Here is a 3067-nt window from a genome sequence, read left to right on the forward strand (position 1 = left end):
TCAAAAAAGTTAGAGCCCAAAGCATGGGCATATTACGCCACAAGCAGTAATAAGTAGCTGGAGAGCCAGGGTTGTCTGGGAGTCTGTGGTGCCAATGGAGACACTCAAAACACCTGTGGTAAATGGTCATTGATCCACTCCGGAATGACCCATATTAAAAACCTGCCTTGAAAAGTGAGTATGATATCCAAGCCTAGCCAACTCAGTCTTTGTTCTTGAAGAGTGTTAGTATCACAGTATTGGTTGCTGAAAAACTGAAACTTGGGACTTTAAAAAAAATTGATTAGTCATGGGGCAAAAATGGGGTCAAGTGGAGGGAGCAAAACAACAGATTGCTTTTCTCTGTATACATCTATTGATTTTCTGGGAACAGATAAGACAATGTAGGAAGAGAGGAGGACTCTCTCACATGAAATGTATACCCAAGTGCTGCAGACTCAAAATTGAAATCCTATTTAGAATTTTTCTGTTCCGTTACATCTGCATCACGATCCAGCTGAGGTTTGGCCACAGAGAGGGGTTGGAATGTTTTCCTGAATGCTGCGGTGTTGAGAGTTGAGCAGATTTCTGGAATTAATTATGTGGGTCAGGAATCTTGATACTAAAAATAACACAATTATAATAATAGTTATGTGAATGTGGTCTCTCTCCTCTCTCTCTCTCCCCACCTCTCCCAAAATATCTTATTGTACAGCATCCTGTACTCACCTTTTTACTGAAAGGAAGCACGTTCCTGCTTCTCTGGCCCCTCCGCATTGCCAGCATCTACTACTCCTGCACTTTGGGCCGTTGTGAAGTAAAATAAGAGAGACTTGAACACAGGCACTGTGACACCTCCACAGTAGATCTGATAGCTGAGACACTGCTAAGTGACCAAGGTGGGGTGGGAGTTGTGAATACAGGGTGAAGACCATGGAAAACAGGTTGATTTATGTCCCCAGGGGGTGGAGGAAGATAGTTCAAGATTTCATAATGCTATTCAGAACAACATGAATTTAAAACTCATGAATTGTTTATTTCTGGATTTTTTCTTTTAATATTTTCAGATTGCTGTTGACTCTGGGTAACCGAAACATTGGAAAGCAAAACCGTGGATGAGGGAGGGGTGACTCCTCTTTACTCCTGGTGTAATTCTGTATTTTATATTAATCTGGGACAAATGCATGGTAGTAGGTATAGTGATTAAAATCAATTTGCTCTGCTCTCCAGTGGGAGTATCTGCTAGAGCAACCTGATCATCCTGCAGTGTGGTTCAAAGATGGCTAGTTCATATTCACCCTGGAAAGTACATCCTGCTGGGGATGGGCTTAGTGTTTCCTACAGTCGCTAATGAGGAGAAACTCTGCCCATGTCTCTCTTCCTAGATGTTCACCTATTACAGAAGCAGCTGTTTATCTGATTGGCCAGAGTCTGACATCTTCTGGAAAGAGTATCTCTAAGCAGCGGAGCCACTGCCTTGAAAGGTAAGTTGCGTTCACGGTTCATTTCTCTGTTCCAGCTTTTCCGCCTGGTGTCTGCTGATAAGTGATTGGCATATCTGATGCCAGGGGAACAGAACAGGAAGCTCTGCTTGGATTTTTCTGTCCAATCTAGCTCAATTTTACTGTGAATGAGCCCTGCAGATCTAGGGGCAACCACCACATGCCCGGCTCTGAGCAGAGCAGTGGGGTCTTCCCACCCAGTTCTTGCAGTCCCCCTCCTTTGGTTGAGGTCCCCATGGGAGAGGCAGGGGAAATAGCAGGGTTAGGGCACAATACCTCACCCAACATCTTCAACACAGACCTTAAGATTTCTTTACAACAACATTAAATGAAGTGCTGACTTTGAAAACAAGAGAAAGTTAGAAGCAATTGAGCGGCATTTGAAATTTCACCGAATTTTCAGAAAGTAACTTGTATTTTAAGAGCCATTTAAAAGTACAGAGAAAGCAGATAGCAGCAGTTTTTCACATGACTACTAGGCTTTCAGAAGTTCCTAACTGGTATTTGTAAAGGGTCCTATTAGCTTGAAAATATTGAGCATATTGGTTTACTACTGCTTTAACAAAAGACTGTAATTTTTTTACTTAAACCATGCCATGAAATGGTACAAATACTATGCTTTAAAAAAAAAATTCAGGCCACATCTGGTGTCACAAAACAGAAAGCTATTCAATCTAAGCTAAAGTAAAACTGTGATTTACTGTAAAGATAATAAATAAAACCAAGCAAATCCAGGAAAGGCTACGTACCCCAGGCCTTACGGAGGTGGTGGGGTTGACCAGCTCCGAAGACGACACAGGCAGAGAACTTTGTGGTCCTGTCTGGTTCACTACCATTACCATCACTCACACTGCAACTTACCCATTCACTTTTCACAGTTCAATTATTTTTTTAAGAGAGCATGAGAAAATCTGATTGGTTTTGCTTGAGTGAGGTGTGTCTATTCTGGCCCAATCAGTTGAGGCAAACATCGTAAGAAAATCTGAGCAAACGTGGCCACCTAGGCTCATGTCTTATGTACAACCTGCAGGAGGAAGCAGTTCTCCCTGAAGGATGTACAGGCCAGGGCACAATGAGGGACAAGTTATTTTATTTTAGTTCCAAAAACAACATTTGACACCAAACTATTTATGAGAAATTGATATAATAAACAAATCTATGAGTGGATACACAAAATAATTGAACTCTGATCTTTTGGTGTGTGTGCTGTCAAACTGTTATTTGTATAGCATAATATTATCTAAGACTGAAGTAAGTCTTTCAAAACTCCATCTTTCCCTTGGACCCTTCAGCTGCGAAGAGAGGGGGGGTCTGCTGCATGGGTAACAGCAGACCCTCCATATTACCCTGCCCAGGCTCTGTAGCTTCAGTGTCATCGCAAGATGTCGATTCAACATGGGAGGAGACAGATACCATGTCACTCCCGAGTCGGACTGCACAGCCATTCTCGGCGGTGCAGATAGACTCTTGAGAAGCTACACCATCGTCTCTCGAGACGGACGGCTGCCGCCGACGACGACGACTGAAGTAAGTCTTTCAAATTATTCTTCTCTAAACACAGACATCATGGTTCTTTCTATATTTAT

Source organism: Furipterus horrens, unplaced genomic scaffold (assembly GCF_987537825.1).
Source record: "Furipterus horrens unplaced genomic scaffold, mFurHor1.1.pri manual_scaffold_1, whole genome shotgun sequence".
Lineage (NCBI taxonomy): Eukaryota > Metazoa > Chordata > Mammalia > Chiroptera > Furipteridae > Furipterus > Furipterus horrens.